The 11,711-nt window shown below is 49.1% G+C and overlaps 1 long non-coding RNA gene and 1 pseudogene across 2 annotated transcripts; one reads left to right on the top strand and one right to left on the bottom strand.

Annotated features, from left to right (window-relative positions):
- Window positions 1-26: 26 nt before the first annotated feature.
- LOC308568983 lies at window positions 27-1,138 on the top strand. The gene is made up of 4 exons (XR_014000537.1): window positions 27-191; window positions 277-347; window positions 626-785; window positions 1,000-1,138. It is a non-coding gene; the product is annotated as an uncharacterized lncRNA (long non-coding RNA).
- A 4,173-nt stretch (window positions 1,139-5,311) lies between these two features.
- LOC308546657 (methyltransferase N6AMT1 pseudogene) lies at window positions 5,312-5,886 on the bottom strand (annotated as a pseudogene). Its single transcript has one exon. The product of its transcript is annotated as a methyltransferase N6AMT1 pseudogene (transcript).
- Between the last annotated feature and the right edge of the window lie 5,825 nt (window positions 5,887-11,711).

Raw genomic sequence — 11,711 nt, 5'->3', positions numbered from 1 at the left:
GTACGGGGAAGGGGGAGGGCTGCCTCGAAGACTTGTGGGATATGCCTTGCCTCCCTGGGCAGCCCACTGGCCCTGGCCCCAGGGGAGGACAGGACAGAGCCCTGGACACCTGGGAGTCACCAGGCTGATGCTTGTGGGTGCTTTGCTTTTCATCTCCCCAAGGGTCAGCAGCAAAGCCCCAGGAGGAGAAGGTTAGGGGCAGCGCGGAGGTACTGGGCCTGGGGGTGGGTGGGCTGGGACATCGGAAGTCTTACACCTTGGTGTGATCGAGCCCAGATGGCTCCCATTTTACAGATGAAGAAATGGAGACTCAGAGAGCCAGGTGGCAGAGCTCAGGTTCCATCCAGGTGGGCTGCCTCAAGAACCCTGCCCTGGGAAGGGTAGGGTGGGAGGAGACAGAAGCCTGTGGGTGGGGGCTGGGGCCAGGACATAGGATCCCTGGGAAGAGACCCCTAGCCCCCCCTCTGCCACCACCCCTTTTGGCAGCAACCCTGAGGGCCAGGTGACCCTGCCTGGGCAGCCGGCCCACCCTCTCCCATCTATTCTACCCACTGAAGCTGTCACTGGGCCTCCCACCAGGCTCTTTCTGGCCCACCTGGTCTGCTCTCTCTTCTCTTCTATGCAGGGTTGGACGGCACCCACCAAGGACAAGCAGGGCAGTGCAAAGCCACGGGGAGCTCAGAACTGCCACCTCATGTAGCTCCATCCTGGATCGGGCTTTGAAGTACAGGCTGAGCCAGGAGGAGGAGTGAGTGAGGAGCCAGCAGGGTCTGCAGGCAGGACAGGTAGCCGTGGGAGGGCTGGGCTCGTCCCCTCATCTGCCCAGCTGGGCTCCCACCCCCACCCCCAGCCCACCCCTGCAGCGAGGGGGTGACCAGGTCCCATGGCACAGCCCTCAGAGCTGCATGGAGAGAGTGAGTCAGGACAAAACCAACAGGCCGTGTTCATCACAGCCCTCTCTGTGGCTGCCTCACGCACACGCCCTCTTCACGTTCACAGGCAACCCCCCTCTACAAAATGCTCCACTGGTTTTGGCATCTGGGTTCCTGCGTGATGTATAATCCCTCATCCTGCCAACTCCTATTGGAATATCCTACAACCTGTGCACTAAATAATAAATGTACCACCGACTAAGAGGAAAGAGAAGACATTTTATCGCCACCGTAATTATCAATAGTATATGACACAGAAAGGGAGGGTAAGGATGGAAAGCTACGACCCCCTAGGTACAAGGTCACTGCCAGAATTTAGTGTCTCTCCTCTCGGGCTTTCCCTATCCTCCTCTCAACCCCCAGCCGGTTTGGCTTGCTCTGAAAGGGTGACTGGGAAACCTCCCTCCACCCTGGGGACCTGAGCCTCAGTGGTCTCTGTCCTGTGGTAGCCGCTACCCCCACGTGGAGGGCACTTGAGGAGGGCACTGGGCAGGGCAGCAAAGGCTGGCCTGGCTGGGCTGCGGTGGCTGGCAGTGGGCGCCTACTGTGAGCCGGGCGCTCGGCTGAGACTGTCACATGGCGACCTACAGCTCCTTCCCCAGGACCTCTCTGTGAAGCTCGGGCTTCTCAGAGTGTGGATGTGGCCCGAAGAGGAACCATCCAGGAGCACAAGTGGCAGCTGCCCCCATGTCACCGCCTGAAAAGCTGCAGCGCTCGCTTCGGCCTGTGCTGTTGGCAGAGCTCAATGCGGGCCAGCCAGACTTCAGGAAAGGAACGGCTCCCCTTCCTGCTGCTTCTGTGGTCCATCACAGACACCCCCGTTCCCACTTTCACCCCACCTCCCTTCTCTTCTTTCCTTCCAACTCCTTCCCAGTGCCTCCGCCCTGACCAAGGCAGAGCAGATGAAGCCTCCTGCCTGCTGGCCAGGGGACTCAGGACCCTCACAACGAAAAAGGACCCAAAGCTGCAAAGTCCTGGGAAGGGTAGGAGATGGGGTGAGGGGGAAAAGAGGAGCAGAGAGTCATTGCAAGGCCCCCAACACACCTTGGAGGTAAGGAGGTTTCCAGCCCAGAAGAGGGACCCTTCCTGGGCAGCTGGTTCCCACGCCCGGCAGCCTCACTGTGCCACGAGGCATCTGAAGCACACTGGGAGAGCTTAGTAACCGTGAGACAAGGAAGCGGGGGACCTGGCCAGAAGCCACCGACCTAGGCAGATTCAGGGGCCCAGCAACCTTGAGGGCACCTCTGGCTCCCCACTTGCCACAGACCAGATGCAGGTAACACCAACACAGAGCCAGTCCAAAAGGACGCTAACTCCGGCAGCACACCCTGCAGCCCTAGGGCAGCTCCCACTGCGGGCGTGGCTCGGCCCCCAGGCTCTGCTCTCGGGGAACTGATTGCCCAGCATCCCGCGGCCACTGTTGGAGCCAGGGCCTGCTTACTTGGTTACTTTTCCACTCTGTTAACTCAGTGTGTTTGGTTACATTTCATCACCCTGAAGCCACTGAGTTTCCCTTTGGCCTCCCTGAGCTATGCACCCCAGGCCTGCTGATTTCTGGATTTCAAAGCAAGAAAATGTGCTGTGAGATTAGAAAAGGGACTCTGGCTTTAGAAACCAAGACGGGCTTCGCGAGGGCATGTGGCTGTGGCCGGCCCTCTTCGTGGCAGGCGTTTTCAGCATTCAGTCCGCCCTCCTCTGTCCTCTGGGGAATATGCTGTGCCCTGAGTGTCACCTCGATTAACCCTCCCAGTTGCCACGCACAGGGCAATGTCAGTGCCATCCTCTTCGGGCTGACCTGAGGTTTCCATGCTGAAATCTCTTTACCTTCTCTACACCCCAGTTTCCAGAATGCCACAATCATCTTGCTGGGAATTTTCATTGGCTGATGCTGCTACCAACTCGTCATGAATACTCTACTTAGTTTGTTTCTACTTTGTAGAAGACTAATCCTTAGTCACTTGCTTTCTTTTAATTTTTTTATTTATTGATTTGAGAAAGGGGGAGAGAGAGACATCGACTTGTTGTTCCCCCCATTCATGCACTTACTGGTTACTTGTATGTGACCTGACCGGGGACCAAACCCGCAACCTTGGCGTCTCCGGACGATGCTCTAACCACCTGAGCCACCCGGCCAGGGTGTTACTCGCTTGCTCCCCCCGAGTACGACCCGCTCCCGTGAAGAAAAGCTCCCAGCCGGTTCTGCTCACCACCTACCGCATGCTGGCACCCTGCCCTGGCCCTGGGCAGCCTCCCTCTCCTCCTCCTCCCCTTGCCCGACCTCCGTGCCCGTGTCTCTGGCCTCCCTGCTCCCAGAAGGTTGCCCGCATTCGTGCCTCGGAAAGAAGGCTGGACTCACTGCCCTCTCAGGTGCAGGTCATGGCGCATCCAGTGCTCACTTTATAAAAGAGAGGGGGTCTGTTAAGCTTGCCTTTCTGTTCTGTATTTGTGACACTTTGACATCTTGGGGGCCTTGCTGGCCCTGAAGGGACTGCCCCCTCCCCCCCAGGGCTAGCCAACCCTAGAGATACAAACAGCTCTGCACCCATCATATGCAAACCAACCATCCGGGCGTTCCCATCCCAACACCTGCCCTACGAGCCCTCGGACGCAGCTGTCAGCCCTGCGCCCGGCCACCTGGAGCCAGCGCCCGGCCGACCAGGCCGGCCCTGCGCCATCTTAACCCTGCACACCCTGCCTCCTCCCTTCCTGCCCGGGAAGGTACACTAAAGGCTCTTGCCCTCACTTCCCCGCTGGCTGACCCTGGGGCTTCTCCATGTGGCCCCCAGTGACATGGAGTGCCCCCTCCTCTTGGGAATTTTGTGTAAGAAACGATCTTTTCAAAGGCAGTTGTCTCCTGATCTATTGGCCTTGCCACACCTGAAAAACGACAAAAACCTACATTTTAACACAGTCTGGAAAAGGGGAGGAAAACCTTCATTCCTCAGAGACCCAAAGCTTGTGAGGGCCAGTCTGAGCGGCCGTCCCCCTGTGGGGCAGCCTGAGCTGTGTGCTCAGCCGAGCAGGCCTGTATTTCTACCTTCGTTCAGGGACACGCTGGGAAGAGAGGCTGCCTGGCACGAAGGACCAGGGGTGCTTCCGACCACTCGGGGCGCAAGCCCGCGGGCGGAAAGAGGGCAGTTCGTTGGCCGTGGCTCGCCGGAGCGTTAACGCAAGTAAACAAGGGCGCCCCTAGATGGGGGCGGTTCTGACGCCTCAGCACCCGCTTAAGCAAGCCAAGGCCCACGCCTGTGAACGCCTCCAGGTCAGAAATCAAAGCCTGAGGACGCCGAGCCCAGGCAGCCGGCTGGGCGCGAGCAAAGCGGCCGCCAAACCCCTCGGCCCTCGGCCGCCCCGGCTCCGAACGCGCCCGCTGGCGCCCCGCAGCGGAGGCTCGGCATCACCCCGGTCGGTGCTGCTTGATTCCAACACATCTTTGCTCAAATAAACTTTTAAATTTTTTTTAAGCTTTTAAAAATGTGATTAAGAATGGTAAGTTTATTTACATACACTTCTCCTGATCTAAAAAAAAATGTATAGCAGTTTACAATAGATATTCAAGGAGAAGACAGAAATATATGATAAAAGATAAAGGTAGAAAAAAATCTTACCAGTGAGAAAAATGAAAGCGGAAGGCATTCTAAATAATAAAATGAAGACAATAAGCAAGTGAAAGTAAATTTTAAAATATTTTTAAATAAAAAACGTTTTAAAATTATACAAGTAACACATGATCATTGTGCGGATGCTCCCACGAAGAGCGAAAGCTCCTCCATTCCCACCTGGTGTCTTCTGAAACTCTTATTTACACACAAATCTACTCGCTCTGTTGGTTTTTCAAAAATAGACATATTGGATAATACTCTTTTGTAGTTTGCTTTTTTCCCCACTCAATAGTTGGGGTTCTGTATATACAGATCTGACTCATATTGAATGACTGGCTGTCACTCATGTTCAGTGTTGTGGATATTCTGTCATTTGTTTTACCAGTTCCTTTAATGGTGGACAATGGGTTGACTTCCTTGTTTTGCTATTATAGGAAATGCTGAAATTAATATCCTTTCATATATAATATAAATACCTTTTAGATATAATGCAAATTATATATCTGTGTGCGTACTTGCACTTACACAAATGCTCCTGTAGGCTTGACTCCTTGGTAAATGACAATGCCTTACTCCCGCCTTTTCCTGTGTAACAAATTCCTGACAGTTTTACTTGTTAGCAAAGAAATGACCTCAGTTTCAAAATATGCTGAATACATTCAGCTTTAATATATGTTTACATATATGCAATGCAATATGTATTCATATGTATATTCAATGTAATCTACTATTCACTATAACACAGAGCACACATTGTATATTAGGACTTGCTGGACTTCAGGGCTGGCAGGGTTTCTTGGCTGCTCGCCTAGAAAGTGTAGTCGTTCCTTGTAGACTGTGTATGTTCATTGTTTCTAAAATTTCTTCTGGACTGTACTCTTTAATGATAGCCAAGTAGAAAGAAGACCTAGAACCAGTGGAAAGAATCTGTCCATGACCTTGTGACCATCTCTGCCACCAGCCCCAGTTGCCTCTGCTCTGTGACTTCCTACTTCTTCAGGTGGAGTCACTACATAGGGCGGATTAAACACCAGAGCACCAACTTTTTTTCTTCAGTCTTGGTAGCAAGCCTTTGACCAAATCAGTGAATATAGGTTGTATGTAAACTTGCTGTCTCCAGGGTACTAGCTGCTGCCCGAGGGTTGCTCCCTGGGCACTTGTACAAGACCTGAGGACCTGTCACAGAGGCTAGGAATGCAGACACCACTCCAGACCCTGGCCCTGCTTCAAGGCATATTCCCATTCCCATGAGCTCAGCCATCGCCGCCTCCTCAGCAGGCTCTTACACGTCTCTGAAGGCACTGGAGCCCACCTGCCCATGCAGTAGGTGTGGGGAAGCTTGGCCCCACCATCTTCCTTCACTCCATCCCCAACTTTTACAATTTTTAATACATCTCAGTTTATCTTTTAACAGGAGAAAGAACATATATAATTTAAGCTCAGTTAAATGGACTTGGGCTATATTCTGACTCTGCTACTTTCTTACTTTGTTGACCTTGGGCAAGTCACGTATTCTCTTTAGCTTGTTCTTCCATTGTAATAAGAGTTACCACGTGACCCAGCAATTCCACATCTGGGTGTGTACCCCAAAGGGTTGAAAGCAGGTACTCAGGCAGATATTTGTACACCTATTCTCATAGCAGCATTATTCACAGCCAAAAGGTGGAAGCATCCATTGGTGGATGAAAGGATAAACACAATATGGTCAATATATCCCGTGGAATATTATTCAGCCGTAAAAAGAAGGAAATTCTGACATGTGCCACACAACATGGGAACATTGTGAACATTGAAGACATAATGTTAAGTGAAATAAGCCAGTCACAAAAAAGACAAATACTGTATGATTCCATTCATATGAGCTACTTATATGAGGGTCCCACAGTAATCAAATTCATAGAGACAGAAAGTAGAACAATGATTGTCCAGGGCTGGGGTAGAAAAATGAGAAGTTGTTATTTGTTTGTTTGTTTATTGTTAATCCTCACTCCAGGATATCTTTCCCATTGATTTTTAGAGAGAGTAGAAGGGAGGGAGGGAGGGAGGGAGAGAGAGAGAGAGAGAGAGAGAGAGAGAGAGAGAGAGAGAGAGAGAGAAAACTTAATGTGAGAGAGACACATCAATTGGTTGCCTCCTGCATGCACCCAGACCAGGGTCAGGGATGGAAACTTCAACCCAGGTATGTGCCCCTGACCAGGAATTGAACCCGAGACCCTTTGGCGCATGGGCCCACGTTCTAACCACTGAGTCACACCAGCCAGGGTGGGAATTGTTATGTAGTGACTATAGAGTTTCAGTTTTGCAACATGAAGAGTTCTGGAGATTGATCGGACAATGTAAATATACTTAACAATCCTGAAATTTAAAATGTTTAAGATGATTAATTTTATGTTATGTGTATTTTACCACAGTTAAAAATATTTTTAAAAATAATAACCTCACAGAAACTATTGATACAAGAAGTAAATGAGTGTGTGTGTGTGTGTATATATATATATATATATATATATACCTGGAACATAGTAGACATTTAAGAGATGTTAGGGTCTTTTTTCTTTCTTTCTTCCTTAAATTCTGGTCCTTGACTCCTGATATTTTAAAGCTACAGACCAGTGAGGGATTTCAAGATGGTGGCAAATTCAGTGGAAGCTACACTGACACTCTCCCAGGACCAAACTGGAATTACAACTAAAATATAGAAAAACCATCCTGAACAATCAACTGCAACTGAAGATGAGCTGGCAAGCACCCTTATAACCATGGAGGAAAAGTGGAGACCACACAGAGACTGGTAGGAAGTGCGGAGGCACAAGAGGGCTGGCTGGGCTCCCACCTGCAGCAGCTGAAGGTCCAGAGGGATATCTCAGCTGTGGGGGGGTTCCCACTGAGGACTTTGGGGTCTAAACCCCAAACTGGGCTCTCCAGCCCAGAGCACCAGAACTGAGAAAGGTGTCCACATAACTTCTGGCTATGAAAAGAAGCAGGGGTTCTGTCTGCCAGGAAGAGATGGCTGGAAATGCAGGCCCCCTCTTAAAGTGCCAATACACAAGGTTTCCTGTACAGCCATTCACCTTGGGCTCCAGCAGAGGGAGGACAGAGTGGACTAGAGCTGTGTGAGGAGAATCTAGGGATGTTGGCTTGGGGGATAGAGCTCAGAGGGCGGCCATCTAGATTCCTGTGCTGAGTCATTCCCCCATACGACAGAGGACGTCTTTCTGAACAGACATTTACCCTCCAAGCAGCTTTTGCCTGGGAGGAAGCAACTGCCCCACTCTGAAGAAAAACCTCACACCCCATCCTGTGGAGTTTCTACAGCCTGAGGCTCATCAAGAGACTGAATAACAATCAGCCTCTGGGTGCTTTGAGTCTTTGCCTGATTTGCTTCTGGACCCAGGGCTTGGAAAAGCAGACCTTGGTGCACCTCTCAGTCCTGTCCAAACACACTGAGCCCTGCAGAGGGAACCACAAGCTGTGGAGTGTGGAAAACTTCAAACAGGGTGCTCAAGGCCAGTCACAAACAGCATCTGACATTTGCCTGCACCAGAGACCCTCCAAAAGACTGGGAGTCCTAGCAGATCTACCTAATACATAAAAACAAATCCAAACATGCAGTCAAAATGGGGAGACCAAAAAACAAGCCCCAAATGAAAGAACAAAACAATTCTCCAGACGAAGAGCTAAATGAAATGGAGATAAGCAATCTATTGGATATAGAGTTCAGAATACTGATCATAAGGATGCTCAACAGCATGATAAAAGATATGGAAACTATGAAGGAAATTAAGAATAAATAATAGAAATTAAAAACAAAACAAAACAAAACAAAAAACACTGGAAGGACTAAACAGCAGATTAGAGGAAGCTGAGGATCAGATAAGCGAATTAGAAGACAGGGTAGAAAAAAAATCACTCAATCAGAAAACCAAAAAGAAAAAACAATTAAAAAACAGGAGGACAGTTTAAGGGAGCTGTGGAACAACATGAAACATAACAATATTCACATCACAGGAGTGCCAGAAGGCCTAGAAAGTAAGAAAAGAGAACCTGTTTGAAGAAATAATGGCAGAAAACTTCCCCAACTTGGTCAAGGAAAAAGTCACAGAAGTTCAGAAGGGACAGAAAGTCCCAAGCAAGAAGAACCCAAAGAGTCCCATGTCCAGACACATCATAATTAAAATGCCAAGAATCCAAGACAGAGAGAATCTTAAAGGCAGAAAGAGAAAAGCAATCCATTACCTACAAAGGAGCTCCCATAAGGCTGTCAGCTGACCTCTCATCAGAAAGTCTACAGGCCAGAAGGGAATGGCATGAAGGATTCAAGGTAATGCAAAACAAGGATCTGAAACCAAGACTACTCTATCCAGCAAGGCTATCGTTCAAAATAGATGGTGAAATAAAGAACTTTCCAGACTAAAAGAGGCTAAAGGAGTTTATCACCACCAAACCAGCATTGCAGGAAATGTTAAAGGGACTGCTGTTATAAGTTGAAATAGAATGAGAAACATAGGCATAAAGAATTAAAATAGCAATAAATAAGGACCTATCAATGATAACCTTAAATGTAAATGGATTAAATGCTCCAATCAAAGGACATAAAGTAGCTGAATGGATAAGAAAACAAGACCCAGATATATGCTGTGTACGAGAGACCCACTTCAGAACAAAAGACTCACACAGGCTGAAAGAAAACCTTCTGGAGGACTTTAAAGGAGAGATCGACAGCAATACAGTCACAGCAGGGGACTTGAACACCCCACTGACTTTACTGGGTAGATCTTCCAGACAAAAAATCAACGAGGAAATAGTGACTCTAAATGACACACTAGATCAGATGGATTTAATTGACATTTACAGAATATTTCATCCCAGAGCTGCAGAGTATGCATTCTCCTCAAGTGCACTTGGAACATTCTCAAAGACAGACCACATGTTAGGACACAAAACAAGACTCTACAAGTTCGAGGAGATTGAAATCACATCAAGCATCTTCTTGGACATTTACACCATGGAATACTATGCAGCTGTAAAATGAAGGACCCCTTAGCCTTTGAGACAGCATGGTGGGACCTGGAGAGTATTATGCTAAGTGAAATAAGCCAGTCAGAGAAAGACAAGTACCACATGATCTCACTCACATGTGGAATCTAATGGGCAAAATAAACAATGAATAAAATAGATCCAGAGACACAGAAGCACGGAACAGACTGAGGGATCTCAGAAGGAAGGCAGGGGTTGGTGGGTGGGTGGGGAGAGATAACCTAAGAACTTACATGCATATGTGCATAACCCATGGACACAGACAATAGTGTGGTGAAGGCCTGGGGGTGTGGCTACAGGGGGGAGGGGATCAGTGGGGGAACAAAGGGGACATTTGTAATACTTTCAACAATAAAGATAAATTTTTTAAATAAATAAAGATACAGACTAGCAATTTTCAACCCGAGTGCCACAAGAATGTTTAAAACATGCAAACCTGACTATTTGGTCAGGGCACTGACCTCTTTTCCCTGAGAGTGTCAAATTAAAAAGAGACAACAGCCAACACAACAACAGCTGACACAACAATAGCTGTCTGGTGTGAATGAGTCAAAAGTATACCTTTTTTTTTGGTCAGATCAGCAAAAAATATCATCTCATCTATTTTTTGGTTTGTTGCAGCATTTTAGCAATTAGTTTATGTGCCATGAGATGGAAAAAGGCTGAAAATCACTGATATAGACTAGAGGAGGCTAATTTACAAATAGCCCAGACTTTCCCTTTATGCCAACGGACACTGCGAAAGTTCTCAGGGTTCCTTTTTGGAGTAAGTTAAACACTCCTCAGAACAAAGCTGTGGGAAGAAGGGGGAGGAAGAGCAGGGAGAAGAGAAAAGCTGCCGAGTCTGTGCGAGCTCGCGGGCATTCCCCCGCCGCTGTGCGGGCTGGAAGGGGTGTGCGGATGGAATGCTCCTGGGCAGAGGTGTCTCCACTGTGTGCTAACTGGGCTGGCAGCATTAGGCACGTTTTCTTATTTGATCAGATACCAACCTTTTGGGATAGATAGATACGCTAATCTTCATTTTACAAAGGAGAGAACCAAATCGGAAAAATCAAGTGTTGCCCAAATAAAGTGGTGGAGCCTGAATCTGACACTGGGTCTCTATCGCCTCCAAAGTGCGTGTTCTTTGTGATACCTGGGGATGGAAAGAGTTTTCTGCAGCCGCCAGCTCTGCCCCTCTGGGCTTGTTGCCTAGCATTACTGTCCTGTGAACCTCAGGTGATTCTGCAGAAGAGAGTGCTGCGACCAACTCGCCAGGCTCCGAGGGCATGGGACAGAGGGGTCAGCATGTATGTTCTCCAGCCTACATCACACCGAGCACAGGTTTGGAGCAGAAATAGAAGAAAACTTTTTCCCATCTGTATAGCAACTGTTGGCCTATTCTCTGAAAAGGAACTCAGCACTGGGATGCTCAGGAAGGCCCAATCCCTCCTGCCAGGGCATCCAGCTGGGGCCAGGTCTTTCCTGTCTCACTCTTTTGCTTTCCCAAGATAGAAAAGGTGGGCCCTGGACAGTTTAGCTCAGTGATTGGAGCGTCGGCTTCTCAGACTGAAGGGTCCCGGGTTCGATTCCGGCCAAGGGCATGTACCTCAGTTGCAGGCTTGATCCCCAGCCCTGGTTGGGGCCCGTGGGGGAGGCAACCGATCAATGTGTCTCACATCAACGTTTCTCTCTCTCTCGCTCTCCTCCTTCCACTCTCTCTGAAAAGCAGTGGAAAATATATCCTTGGGTGCGGTTTAAAAAAAAGACAGAAAAAAGAGAAGGTGTTACCACAGTAGAAACCAGTCCCCGACCCTGCCAGCTCCTACCCGGCGAACAAGCTTTGGGGAGCAGAGAGCTATTGTTTTTCTCAAGCACAACAGTTACTAGCACAAACATTTATTTTCCAGAAGATCACATGAGGACATATGAACTCATATCTGGCCCTGATTCAAAAGCAAGATGCTCTGTGGAGAGACCCTTGGAGCCAGGCCTGGGCAGCATTCCCAGGCCAGCCAAGGCAGTCAGTGGGAAGCTTGGAACCTGCAAGGCACCCACGTCATGTGAGGGAATGAAGATGAGCTTGCTCCCAGCTCTTGATTTGGGTCAAACCACACAGGTGGAAACACCTTCCCACGGACCCCTGTCCTCCCTGCTCGCC

Source organism: Miniopterus schreibersii (genome assembly GCF_964146895.1).
Source record: "Miniopterus schreibersii genome assembly, chromosome: 16".
Classification (NCBI taxonomy): Eukaryota; Metazoa; Chordata; class Mammalia; order Chiroptera; family Miniopteridae; genus Miniopterus; species Miniopterus schreibersii.
This window is presented reverse-complemented; position numbering and strand designations above follow the sequence as displayed.